Genomic DNA, 13,335 nt, shown 5'->3' with positions numbered 1-13,335 from the left:
GTAATTTATCTTTATACTTGGAAATACACTTTGAATCAACTCATTTTTTGAATTTACATTACAATAAAAATTGTTTTGAGGTGTAATTCGGCCTTCAGAATCAAGTTGCATTATTCAATTACCAATGTCCAATAACTGCTTAGAAAATTCTGCTGCAGATACATAATCGTTTTGTAACTGCACGCGAACATTTGTGGTCAACAAAATCGAAGATTTTAAACAGGCATTTAATTCTTCTGCAGCAGTGCAACTTGGTATAACCAGCAAAGTTTTTCGAAAGTCACATGGTACCGTACAATATTTTTTGATTTCCTCTCAAATCCTTCAAGATGCGATCTAAGGGTTCTAGTGACTTTTTGTGCGCCATTGTGCTCTCATCCCAGACAATAATCTGACACTGTTGCAATACTTTTGCCATTGCCGAAGTTTTTGAAATATTACATGTAGGTGTTTCATTAACCTGCATATTCAAAGACAATTCCGGACGAAGCCAGAGCCAATGCTTTTTTATTTTCAGATCGTATCGATGCTAAAATTAATGATAGTAAAAATGTTTTTCGCGTACCAAAGGGCGTCGGGTTCAATTATAGCTATCAGTAAAATCCATCAGTAAAAATTCTGTTTTGTTATTTTGAATACTTTAAGATCAAAGATTAAAAACACATTTTCGCTAACTTTTTGAAAAAGAAGCAATTCATTTGGTGTTATATTTTGGTCACAAATTCATTTGATGAAATTTCATTTTACTGAACAGTAAAATTTATAAAATGGATTTGTGAAAAAAAATTTACACCAAATGCATTGCTTCTTTTTGAAAAAAATAGTTAAAATAAGCTCCCAACTTATTTCATCAATATTTTGCTCAAAATAAAAGTTTAAAGTACCTATTCAAAATAGCTAAACAAAATTTTTACTGATGGAATTTACAGAAAGCTTTAGCCCTAAGAAATACAAACCACCACTCTGATTGATGACACCTTGCACAATGATGTCATACACATACTTTTGTTGATCGTTTAAATTCGGCACATTGGTTTGCACAAATATTCTTAATTTATTCAACGTAATTGTATTGGCTTTCACGTAGTATTTCTGATCAAGAACATCTTGGTCTCCACGATTTGGAGCAACCAATCCTAACTGTGCCAATGCTTTATTCGTGTCCTCAATGAAGATCAGAGATTGATTGTACATTTTATTTGTGCAGTCCAAATGTGGATTTAATGTCACTAGACGAATATTTATTTGTTTCACTCAAAATCAGGCTTTTGTAATTATTTTGAAAGCTTGTCTTAATAAATTTGTTTACAAATTAAGCTTAGTTAAAATTTTTAAAAAGCGAGAGTGTTTCTTTACTCGTACAAATTGACAGCTATGTAAGGATGCGAGAAAAGGTATTATTTTTTTTTATACAAACAATCTACATATTAATACCTTTCAAACAAAAAAAAAATTACCAAAATCGGACCAGCCAAACTCGAGTTTATCGGCCACACACACTAAACGAACTCTTTTTTATATATAAGATTGTTTCCATTTTTTGGAGTATCTTCTGAATAAAATATTTTATTTTCCACATAGTTTATCGGTGTAACTACTTTTTTCTTATATTTTTCAGGATTTGTAAAAGGCCTTTAAAAAATAAATACATAATATGTGCATATTAGACTGATTCAAAAAACCTAACTAACTATGAACGAAAAAAAAAATATTTTTTTTGAATCAGTCTAATATGTATGTATGTACCTACATTCCTACAATCCTACATATAATGTAGGTACATTGAAATAAAATGGTTTGTATATGTATATATTCGGCTACCCGGTAGCCGGGTAATTTAAACTACCCGGGTACCCGGTTACCCGGGTAATAGACATTTTACCCGGGTACCCGGGTATTTTACTACCCGGGTACAAGCTACCCGGGTAACCGGGTACCAGGGTAGCATAATACCCGGGTAGAATCATCAGCCCTAATAAGTAACCTGTCTAGATATTAATAAATAAAAACATCCAAGGTGTTATTTAAACATTTTTGTTTAGCTACAAATCGATAAAGGTTATCATATCATAAACAATTTTTGTGTAAACACATATTTTTTTTGACTGGTGTACATAGTTTTACATCATAAAAATGGTACAAATCGCTTGAATTGTTGTTAAAAGTTGTTTAAAATCAGTACAATCATATGGCTTGGATTGGATTGGCGCTGTTAACTGGCTAATAGATAAATAGCAAGAACAACAAAAATACTATAGAAAACTGTGTTGGCACGATCTGTATTCAACTAATCTGAACCCACATGCTGAATTAAATCAGCACACACACCGAGAGTGCTAATCAAGCCCTCTACATATATGGTCATGCCTGCCATCTGGCTGTCATAGCTAAATGCCAAGCGAAACAGACGGATCACAGAAATACATACTTGCAGCCAGTCAAAGTCTCAACTGGATAGATAGATAGATACTTTTCTTATTGCCCAGAACAACAACGAACTGCTGCCATTCATTACCTTCTGAGTGGGTCTCCAAATTGGGAAATGTCAGTTCTTAATATCTTGACCGTGTATATCACTCATTTCTGGGAAGACACAACATTATTCCAAAGACTTTCCGTGCGCACAATATGGAAGTCTGTACACTTTACCTAGAGATACCGATACTGCCATAACTATCATCTTCCGAGCCATAATCATCCATCCAATGTAACCATTTTTGTTGGACCTGAAACATTGGCAAAAGCAGAAAACAAACTATTGCGGGCGATTTAGTGACGATTATGGTCTAAGAGGCGAATCCACTAGATGATTTCAGGAGATTCTTCGATTTCCCAGAATTTGCGGTGCCACTGTGCGAGCTGGGATTAGCCCCAGTAGTACGTGAAGAACTAACAAAAAAAACAAACCAACACAGAAGTTGGACGACTAGAAACCACAAATGGATAGAAGCAAACCGCCATCAAGCCAATGCCAGCCACTCCTCGTATTCATTTAGTCGCCAAAGCCAATATATTCTTCGCTCAGCATTGCGCATCAACATCACCATTATGCTGTTGGCCTTCATCTTCTGCATCATCTTCATCTTAAAACACAGCCCAGTCAACGAGCTCTGAATCGAATCTCGTCGATTCTACGATTCTCTGATTCTCGAGCCATAATCGGTCGAGATGCGTTGTTTCCTTTTAACGTTTATTAAATCAATGGAAGGCATCTTGACAAATAGATACAAATGGTCTGGGGGTTTTGATATAAATTTCTCGCTGTGGGCATGTTGTCCGGATGACATTCCGCGTTATGGAAAATTCATTAGCGTTTCACAAAGCACTGGAGCGCTGTTTGGAATTCGCAAACAGATGGCGATGGCGACGACGACGATTCACAAACATCGCGCGACTCTCGGCTTCCACTTGGAGAACATTTATTTATTTTTCATGCAGGTGTTTGACTGAAGATTGAAGTTTGAAGCTTAGAGAGGGACTTGGAATTGGAATCAAAGGCGAGGCTAGTAGTCTCCTCCATCATCATCTCAAAGATGGAAATGGATATTAATCCAAATGGTGGTGGATGTGAACGATGCGCGTTGACGACGATCATAAATCAAAAATCTCTTGTTGGACATCAAGCATAATGGCATGGCGGCTTACAACAGATTGTATGTAGTCTAAAGTTTATAACGCAAACCGCCACCGACCGCCAGTCGGCTGTCGCGGCGGCCGTAAGCGATAATTATGACGTACGCTGGGCGACAGCAGGGAGATTTATTAGGTTTGTGATGTTTGCTGGAATTTTAGTCTTTCTATCATGAAAAATTAAAGAATACAAACAGAAAATAATAAAAAATTATGAAATTGTAAAACATTGCCTAGAGGTGTAGCAAAATTTAATCTAGGTTTTTAGAAAATTCCAGATGAGTTATGTTTGCGTTTTGATGCGATTACAAAACTGATTCATTCATTTTTAATTTTTGTTGGTTGGCGAATGTTCGGAGTTTGATGGCATTGCGTGAGCAGGTTGAAAATTCAAATAATTCTTACAGGGAATTGTTCATTTCTTTTAAGTACTTTTTTAGATATTCAATATTAAATTTGAGGCACCTGGCTATGAAGTTCAATTCCGGGTTGAAAACGTGAAGGCTTCCTAGCATTTTCTTACTTCTAATTCGCTCAAGCTTTATTATTTTTGCTATCATGCGAAGCATTTTCATTTGAGCTGCTGTCAATTTAAGTTTTGAACGTTGTCCAGAATTGTGAACCGTATGTAAATGGTAGGCGAACAACTGCAGTATGAGCTTTTCTTTCATTTTAGGGGTATTTTTCATTCACAGAAGTAAATTACTGTGATAAAAAGAAAGGGACTCAAGACCCTTCCCTGGTGAACACCAATTTTTATTGGGAACTTGCGATAACTCCGGCTGCGCGTCTTACCGTATTATTTTTCGCAGTCAGTCATCTAAAATCCGTTAAAAAATCTTCATTGTGTGACATCAACTTAATCGAAAATAATTTTCGCAGTTTCGTGTATCTCCCTTCCCCTTGCAGATTGCGAGAAGGTAAGTCATTTAGACTCGATGTCTCCCAACTTCTACTAAAACTCAGTATGTAATTTGTCTAAAACGATCGCTTTTATTTTGTTGGAATTTTTCACCGCCACACTAGCTTCATCGACTGTAAGGCTGGGTATCTATCTACTTCTTCTTAATTTGGTTCAGCTGTTTAAGAGCATATCCTCTGAAACTCATTTGAAAGCTAATCACAATTCTGTGAAGAATTTTGTCAGGGCAATTAAACGAAGCAACATCGTACTGCGTTCCGGTTTTTTAACCGTGTAAGGTTCTTTTGCGAAAACAAGTTTTGCGGTCGCATAGCTCAAATCTTCATAGTAGTAGTCACTTTAAGATCCTACACCTTGTCAAGACCTAACCCCAGGTTAACTTGATTTTTTTTACAAATAGCGGTTGCATCTCCTGAGAAGATTTTCCTGAAACATATTAATTTTTTATAATAACTCGGTGGGTCAAAATGATTAAACTTCTAAGCCGTGAAAAAGTTAGTGTAGTATAAAACTCTGTCTATTATTTTTTCATCACAAATATAATTTCATTCTCACCAAGCTTTGACTCCATGGTCAACCTACACATAACCTTTCTCCCTTTACAATATTTAAATCAATAAAAAGGTACATCTTTTCCATTTTGTGTCGGTTCAAACATTCTATTTACAAAAATAAATCACACCTATAACATTTGCTATAACCTTCTAAACAACACCCCATATCATTTCCAAAGCTATAAAGGTACCACCAAGGCAAAAAATTCCGCCGCAATCTCTATAAAAGCATCTATAAGATAGCTGTCTGGTGTGCACTCAATTGACCCGAAAATCGCACCTTTCTCTCGGTTTAACCTCAACCAAAAGTGTTTATTAGATTTTTCACACCTCAATGCCCACAAAAAGGCATCGCATACTCTCTCACACTGCGCATACTTTACAGTGGCCATACTTATATTAAGCCCCCCCCCTCAATTTTACCACATCTCCTTTTGCCCCCCTTTCAACATTTTCAAATAACATAAAACTGATAGAAAGTTTATTACCAGAAGACCATCATCAACATACCTCCACAGTCCACACTGAGCAATCGAATTTAATTGGAAAAAAGGCCTCAGCAACCCCACCAACTATCCAGAACAAATAAATGGAAAATAAATTTCCACAGATTTTATCCTTGGAACCCACTTCCTAATACAAACTTGAAGAGCAAAAGAGATAGAGAGAGAGAGAATAAGAGAAGTCAAGCTCTTAGTCTTTACGACGTGTTAAATTATCCCTTTGTAGAGATGCATTTGATTTATGGTATAATTGGTCCCTTTGCTGATCTGCGCCCAAGATGAACATTGTCCACCCCTCCTCATATCCTGCCCCCTCTATAGCAACTATAGTTTACTTTTAAAAGCTCATCAGTACAGGTGCGCAGGAGTCTTGCCAAAGGAATCGTGAATCGAATTCACAAAGTGAGAAAATTACTAGCCTCAAGCTGTTCGACCTACCTCCGGGTCCGGTCGGTCGGTCGATTGAATCGATCAATTGAGGCTGAAGCTGCTGTTTCTGGCTGAAGATGCCTTTGCTCTGACCGCTCCAGCGGAGCAGCGGCCAGTATACACACATCCGCATCGTCGTGGCATCTTTTCGACTTCGTCCATTTGGAATTGCTGAACAATTGATTCTGAGAAGAATCTTCTTCCATCGCGGTGATGAATGAAGCTGAATATTTCCACTAATGGCGGCCGCCACCACCACCGCCGCCACCATTCACCGCGAGATAAACCGAGCCAATATAGGAGGCAGAGGTACCTCTCTCTTGATATTCTCCGAGGAATTCATGTTGATGTGGAACTGAACAGAGCCGGCGATATGAACTCGGGGGCAATCGATGGCAGCGCGGAGAAAGGATTCCGCCGATTCCATGAAAAATTACTCTGTCGCTGTCCTCCATCCATGCTGTTTGTTGTTGTTGTGGTGTGGTTCGTCGTCGGTGTGATGGCCATTGTCGGTTTGGCCAATTTTGGTGTTTCGCTAAGTGATGTGTGCGGTGGCCAAAATGAGCAACACTCTGGCTATTTGTTTATGCCGGCAACGAACGGGAACGGTACACTTGTTGCACTCGTGCCAAAGCTGCCAAGTTGACATATTTTCTGTGATGGTTGAAAATATTCGCGCAGTGGGTCGTCGTTGCTGGTAAGTCGTCGTGCTCGTGCGTCGTCGTTGTGGCAGTCATCGTTGCCACCACAGTCATCCAAGATGGCGCGCGTGCGAGCTCTATAAAAGAGGAAGGATTGTTGACGTTCCTTTGAGTGGCATTTCCCTGACGATTCGCGCACGTACCACAGCTAACTTTGTCGATATCTATAGAAAGAGTGTCAGTGTATACCTCTACTCTGACTCTCTACGAAAAAAGCAAAACAGCAGCACGATCGTGACATCTACTACTGGAACATGGTGTAAATTAATAAAAGCAATTTGTCTGGTAATTAAAATGCAGTTTTGGTATGCGATACGAACTTGAACGCATCCGCATGTGATCGTTCGTTCGTCCCATCCATCGATTTTTCCATTATACAAAAATGGTGGTGCATTGAAATGTACACAGGTTTTCTCTCTTTCCCTATCTCTCCTCACCTCCCTATAACGACATATATCTTGCATACTAAAGCTTGGAAAGAATTTCTAAAATTTTATCGAAAGGAAACCAGGTTTATTTGAAGTTTGAGAAATGAATTTAATAAGGTGGAAGCATTTTCAAGAAGTTCTGTACTGACTTTTGATATTAAATTCTTCGTTTATAAAATTTTAAGTAGTTATTAATATTTTGAAAGCAAAAATATTTTGTAATAAATTTTTGAAAGAAGTCTTGAAGACTTTTTAACTTTATTAAATGTAGTTGAATCTGTTAAAAGAAATGGCCGATGACATTGTTAGGACCTCAAAAGTAAGTCACTAATCAGCAGTGAGTACAAAATTATATTGGCCAATTTCACTTCTTCTGTAATACCACAAGCCCTTGAAAGTACCTATGTTTTTTTTAGCATCTTCAGACCTGCAGCTTAAGAAAGTGTTAGGTATCGCTGATCCGGATTTAATGTTGGATTCGTTTGTATTTCTATTTTTAGTTCGGTGAAATAGAACTTGGAGGCTGTTGTTTGTCCAAAACTCGAATCGGTTGGTTACAATTTTTGTTAGACGCGTGGAGACGTTATGACTTATTTCTAGCCCTATCTGGAAAATCATGTCAATTACTTTGGAAGTGACCTACCAGAGGTTGTTGACATTACTGAGTACATCATATTTCGGCACTTGACATTTTTCGTAGACCCTCAAAATTTCAAGTTATCGTCAAAAAACCGTTTTTCAATGTTTTCAGATTTCAACGATTTTTTACTCAGTTATTTTTCGGTCAATTTTTGTATTATTCTCAAGCACCAAATTGGGTGTAGATTTTATGGACTGAATCTCAAAGTACAACATTTTTTCACCGTTTTTTAGAGTTCGGAGACCGTTTTAAGCTACATTTTGTGTGTTGAAATTTTTTTTATAAACAGTTTTACTGTTCTATATGTGCTGAAATCGACCAAAAAATGACTGAGTAAAAAATCGTTGAAATCTGAAAACATTGAAAAACGGATCACTTACAAAGTAATTGACATGATTTTTATTTTGTAACACAGTGTTATCAGTGGATTATGTTGTTTTTTGACTGTTGATGAAATACTAGTCAACTCCCTCTAAGAAGAATATCCTTCTAAATCAAACTTTTCCACCATTTTTAATGGAAATATTTGAAGAAAATAGATTAAATTAATCTCTCTTACTCGAATTTCTGTCTAACTCGAAACAATGCTCGTGTCCCTTGAAAGTTGGACTTAGAGGGACTGTATATGGATGTATGGTATATGGTATGCAAATAAAGCTAGGCAAATTTGAGGTAACAAACTATCACTATCTATTTAGAATATTCCACACAGAGCAGGGTAGTCAAAATATTATCTTTGCATACTTTTACGAGCTTGATTTTAGATTAGTTTGCTTTTGGTTTGGGAACTAATATTTCTTTTGAAGTAATTTTGCCATGCTATTGAAAATCGGTTCTTTATTAAAATCTAGTAGGTAAACTAATTCTCGGTGCTGATACAATTCACACTAAGTTAATACAAAAGTTATATAAGCATCTGCCATAAAAATTATCAGACACCCCCCCGCCAGTTTTAAGAAATCCGAATCCGATAATCTGATAAACACTGTCTGAACAGTGTTCAGATAATTATTTAACGTAGCAACTTGTGATTTATTCAGGTGACTCGTGATTTTACCAGTTAAACCTGCGATTTTACAGGAGTGATCCGTGATTTAACGGGGGCAAACCGTGATTTTATAGAAGCAACTCGTGATTTCACAGTGGAAATAATTGATTTTAGCGAAGTGATACCTGATTTTATCGGAGCAAACCGTGATTTTACTAGAGCAATTCGTAATTTTGTCGTTAAAAACCAGTGATTTTACCGAAACGATTCGTGATTACCATGGAAAACTGTGAATTTACAGGAGTGATCTCAAAATTTTACGGAAACAAGCCGTGATTATATAGAAGTAACTCGTGAAAACCTGTGATTTTAGTGGACCGATCCGTGATTTCACCGAGGAAACCCGTTGCATAGAACAAATTTCAATTTCAAAACACTTTTTTGACACTTTTTTTTGGTATTTCTATAATTTAATAAATACATTTGCCCATTTTCATTTCTGACCAAACCAGTCACATTAGACTTATCACTTATATAACATAAAACTATGAAGATTGTCCCATACATATATCAAAGGAATCACAATTTTTTTCTAAGAAAAGAGAAAAAAGTCTTAAATCGCAAGACTTTTTAAAACAAGAAGCTAAATTGCGTTTTTAATTTAAATCCAATCTGTTTGAAGTTGGTTCTTTACTTTCTCATTTTCTCTAATCTTAATCAGAACAAAAAAAAAAAAAAATCTCAAAAATAAATCGGCGATGAAAACTATCACTCTTTTTCTGATTTGCCAGCAGCACCTTCAACTCCGACAGTGTTTATCTTATTCCGTCCCTTAGATCAAGCCGCCCTAAGGAACCACACAAACAATCCACAACAACATTAGATTGGTGCCTGTGCCCAGAATGCCTATTCAACCAACAATCTCAATAAATTAGCTCGACGACAATAAATTAAAATGTTCGAGCAATTTTTTGACATCTTTTTTGAAATACGAGAGTCTTCTTATTGGCATCGTTCCAGGAGGCGCTCGCTCTTTCGCTAAAGCATCATCATCATCGTCATCATTTTCTGCTAGGCGCGAGTCGACTCAAGCATGGAAAGCGTCATCGGCTAATAGCTAAACAAGATTCACGTCAGTTTTCTTATAGTGTGGCATGATTATCATCATCCCCCCGCGCGCCGCGTTGCCGTTGTTTGTCGATCTCAAATCGAATTGGGTTGAGAGTGGTTTCGCTTTGCTTATATAGGAGTGTGCGGATAATCACATTTTGACAGGATCACTGGAGATCAGTCAATTGGGAAATTAAGTATTTTTCCCAACTGCAGTTTGTCAGGAGGCAAATACAACAACAACAACAAGAACAAGCTACCAAACAATAATAACAACAAATAAAATCAAAGAAAAAATAAAGAAAATCCTAAGAAAGAAAAACTTAAAGAAAACGTTTACGATTCAATTGGATATGCAACTCACGAGGAACACGATCTCTCCAAGAACACAAAAGCCAGAACATGGCCCGAGTGCAAGAGGCTAAGTGGCTGTGTCCATCAATACACCGCATCGAGTCAATTGGCGAAATGTCATTGTATGCTAATTAGTTAGCTATGAGCGTCAATCAAAAGCGTTCAAAACATTTTTGTATGGCTTAGCGAGTCAAGCCAGTCGCAGTATAGAAACTATTAGGTAGGTTGTATGGTCGATCTATGGAAATGGAGCTTTAGCTGGACTGTGAAGAACGGGCTCGTGGTCGTCGTCGTCGTCGTGACTGCATGGTTTTTTGTTCAGACGGGACGGGACAGTCTGGCGCAGAGACGGTTACGATATTGTCCCTGTCCCAATACCAAACGTAACCAACAATATTGTGCGTGTGCAATGGAATTCAGTTGTCAGTTGTCCAAGTCTCCAAGTCGCTGCTGTACTTGATATTTTGTGCCACTTGGCGCTCCCGTCGCGGCCCACCACCGCTATATGAACTTCTGCCGCTAGACCAAGAACATTCGCCTCACCTTAACTCGGCTTTTAGAAGCGAGTGAGGTAAGGTACAAGTTGTCTACTTTTTAAAACTACTGCAGCGCTACCGGCTCCGTCGTCGATTGGCACATGGAATTCAAATGAAATCGCTCTGACGGAGACAATGACGGTCTTTACGTCAGAGAGCCGGCTGAGCATACTTTTGTCGTCTATAGAATTGACTGCCACTGCCACAGTGGGGACTTCGTTCCGATTCGAACTATGCGATGATTGGCGATGATATTCGGTGTCTTTGGGGCTGGCTTTGCCATCATCAACATCAAGCGAATTGGCGAAGAAATAGGGTGGGGAATTCTTTGGATATGATGTCAATTGGAAGAAAAAAAGAGTTTTGGCGTTTTTTTGACGTGGCTCTGTGACTTTTCCTGTTCGTTTCAACTCGAGTTCTATGTGCATTAGCGAGAATCGTGACTTTGTTACATTGTCGCAATATTTATTACTGCGGCATGATTCTAATGTAAAAGGTGGTACGGTTTTTCATAATAAAATTGAAAAGGGAATAAAGTGTTGGTCGATGATTGAACAACAATCGGGCTAAGACAGAATTGTAAATGTTTTTCTTTGGAAGATTGCAAAAATTATTTATTAATAATTCTTAGCTAAGAGCGATTTTTTGTTTTGAACCATTGTGAGATGTTTTCACATTTATAACTGTCAAGTTGGGTTTTTGATAAGTTCCCACACTCAATCTAGTTAGAAAAAGGGAGTTATTACAATTTTGCTTCTTAAATACTTTATAGAAGCTAAATTAGCATATTTAAAGCTTTTTAGAATAAAAAATTGATAGTTGGGATTGAGATTGCTTAGTTGTATCAACATTTTTATAACAATTTTTTTTCCTAGCAACCTACTTTTTTTAGGAAACTCAAACCCTGCCATTGCAACAAATTACAAATGGATATCCTTCTATGTTTCAAGTGGTTGATTTTAAGTGCACAGAGAGTTACAAGGGTTTCTTTATTTTTGTGATTGTTTTGGTTGTAAAGAATGAGAAATGAGGGTTGCATATTGTTTTCTATACTTTTTTACGACTTCAAAAAATTTTGTGATACACAAGAAGTGTTCGATTTAATGGATTTAGCAATTCAATGAGGTGCTAGACGAGTTTTTGTGAAATTATGAATTTTGATATGCAAATTTAATTTTTACAAGCCACTGAGTTATGAAATTCGATTCCACTTTAAGTTAAGTGAGAAATATATCGAAAAAAAGAAGAGAATTTCTAATACGATTTATAAAAAGTCAGCTAAGCAGATGTTTTAAATGGCAGTGCGTTTTAAGGACTTTATTAAAATGAACCTTTTGAGTTTTGAATGACGTCTATGTCATTTCACTTAAAAAATAGAAAAGTCGCGTTGTGTCGCGTTGTGTCGCATTGTGTCGCATTGTATCGCATTGTGTCGCGTTGTGTCGCATTGTGTCGCATTGTGTAGCATTGTGTCGCATTGTGTCGCATTGTGTCGCGTTGTGTAGCGTTGTGTCGCATTGTGTCGCGTTGTGTCGCATTGTGTCGCATTGTGTCGCGTTGTGTCGCATTGTGTCGCATTGTGTCGCATTGTATCGCATTGTGTCGCATTGTGTCGCATTGTGTCGCATTGTGTCGCATTGTATCGCATTGTGTCGCGTTGTGTCGCATTGTGTCGCGTTGTGTCGCATTGTGTCGCATTGTGTCGCATTGTGTCGCGTTGTGTCGCATTGTGTCGCATTGTGTCGCATTGTGTCACGTTGTGTCGCGTTGTGTCGCGTTGTGTCGCATTGTGTCGCATTGTGTCGCATTGTATCGCATTGTGTCGCGTTGTGTCGCATTGTGTCGCATTGTGTCGCATTGTGTCGCATTGTGTCACGTTGTGTCGCATTGTGTCGCATTGTGTCGCGTTGTGTCGCATTGTGTCGCATTGTGTCGCATTGAGTCGCGTTGTGTCGCATTGTGTCGCATTGTGTCGCATTGTGTCACGTTGTGTCGCGTTGTGTCGCACTGTGTCGCATTGTGTCGCGTTGTGTGGCATTGTGTCGCGTTGTGTCGCGTTGTTGAATTTCTGCCGATTTTCTTTCTTAGAGTAGAAGACACAATTTGTTATCTAGATGGTAATATCCTATAACCATTTCGATTAAGAACGGGAAATAGATTGGCATTGTGAAAAAGGTTCTTCATTATGGTCTTCCAAATTTTTATTCGAACTATCCTACGCTATGCTTAAAATCAAATACTGATCTTTGACCCCATCATAAAGTGGACTTTAAATTTTTTTAATAGACTTCAACTTGTTACACATTTCGAAGTCAACAAATCAAAATTATTTAGTGCAGCAATAAAAATTATAAATTATAACGACTTTTTTATTTGTCATTTAGATTAAAAATACTGTCTATTTAAAAATTTACTACATCTGTTCTCAGAACGCTGTCACTAGACCGCCCCTATCACTTCACCATTTAAAGGTTTATATTCTCCCACAATAAAAATGATAAAATAGAATCTTTGTCTCTTTGTCGACTTTTAAATAAAAG

The sequence above is a fragment of the Episyrphus balteatus genome, chromosome 2 (genome assembly GCF_945859705.1).
Source record: "Episyrphus balteatus chromosome 2, idEpiBalt1.1, whole genome shotgun sequence".
NCBI classification, from domain to species: domain Eukaryota; kingdom Metazoa; phylum Arthropoda; class Insecta; order Diptera; family Syrphidae; genus Episyrphus; species Episyrphus balteatus.
The sequence above is the reverse complement of the archived record's forward strand: the minus strand, read 5'-3'. Positions refer to the sequence as shown.